General features: G+C 30.3%; 1 pseudogene; it reads left to right on the top strand.

The window, feature by feature from the left end:
* The first annotated feature begins 429 nt into the window (after window positions 1-429).
* On the top strand, window positions 430-1,421 carry LOC131636909 (uncharacterized; annotated as a pseudogene).
* The last annotated feature ends 222 nt before the right edge of the window (window positions 1,422-1,643 follow it).

Below are 1,643 nucleotides of genomic sequence, written 5' to 3'. Positions count from 1 at the left end.
TTGGCATGGAGGTTATTTGAACCGTATGAGAAATCATGGGATCCACTTGAGGTATCAGAAGTTCAAATTCCTTGATTAAATCTGAAACCCTAATTTGAAGGTTGTTGTTTAGGAGAGTGTACAATCAGTTGAGTCTTGAGCTTCTGTCATTCAAATGAGCTTGAGTATAAAAATGTGGTGGGCAAATTTTGGGGTATGACAGTTTGCTTTCAACAATTACTTTTTATTTTGTAATTGGTATGGGTTTGAGACTTGATGGTTTGATTTTTAGTTTGAGTAATGCATATTGGGTTTTTTTTTGTTTGTTTATGCTTGATTGTCTAATTTTTAGTTTGATTTATGCATACTAATTTGTTTGTCTATTTTTTGTTTTATTTGGCATGTTTGTAACCTTGTATTTGTGATTAATAATTTGGTTATACAACGGGAATGGAAAAAACTTACTCACGAAAGAGAGAGCGTAGACAATGGTCTTAAATGGAGGATGAAGCCTTTCTTGATATATTGATTGAAGCTGTGAACAAAGGTCAGAGATGTGACAACGGACAATTTAAAGCACACACCTTAAGAATGGCAGAAACAAAATGGGAGGACAAATTTCCTATATGTGGAATTAAGGTAAAACCACATATTGAATCTACTATGAAGAGACTAAAGACAATTTATGGAATAGTTTATGATATGCTAAATCAAAGTGGATTTGGTTGGGATGAAAAGAAAAAAAATGATTAGTGTTGATAGTGATGAAGTGTGGACTGAGTATGTAAAGGTTAGTATTAATATTTATTCTTATTGATTTTTTACCTATAATTATATAATTATTCTCTATGATTACTTGAACAAATATGTTTGTTATTCATGTGTAGATTCATCCAAATGCAAAAGATTATAGATATGCTCCAATCCCAATTTTTGACAAACTTGTCCATGCTTTTGGAAAAGATCATGCTACAGGTAAAGGTGCTGCTCCCCATGCTGATAATATTGATGAGATTGATAAAGAAATAAAAGAGCTATTTAACAACGAGGAGGATGATGTAGAAATGACTTTGTCACCGTATAATAATAAATCTAAAAGGAAGATTGACAACAAAGATATACATTTCAACCAAAGAAACAAATGAGAAAGTCTAATTGCTCAAAGTATATCTGAGTTAGGAAAGAATGTCGCACCGGTGATTAAAAAAACCTCGGAAAGATTGGCTGAAGCTGCAAGTTGTCTAGGAGTCGGTAAAGATGTGTTTGATGATTCTAGAAACATCATGAATGAGTTGAAGAAAATGAAGCTAACAGAACAAGAGTGTTTTGTTGCTGCTGACAAAATATTATTTGTGTCACATCGTTTACACATACTTTATAATGGTCTTGTTTTACTTTATGTTGTTACTTTCTCATTGTTTTATTGCTACTTTTGCATATGACAATTTAAATTTGATACAATTTAAATTTGAATGATGTTTTTATTTATAATTATTTACTTATTTTAGTGCTATGAAAATTTTAATTTAGTTTTAATTTTAACATTGTTTTTTATATAAATATATGAAAATAAATATTATCCTGTTACTATCAAGTGCGTCCAAACACATGATAGGATAAAATAATGTTATCTAATTTCTTATCATATGTGCACCAAATACATG

Source organism: Vicia villosa, unplaced genomic scaffold (genome assembly GCF_029867415.1).
Source record: "Vicia villosa cultivar HV-30 ecotype Madison, WI unplaced genomic scaffold, Vvil1.0 ctg.001856F_1_1, whole genome shotgun sequence".
Classification (NCBI taxonomy): Eukaryota; Viridiplantae; Streptophyta; class Magnoliopsida; order Fabales; family Fabaceae; genus Vicia; species Vicia villosa.
Note: the sequence above shows the minus strand (reverse complement) of the source record. Positions and strands in the feature narration are given on the sequence as shown.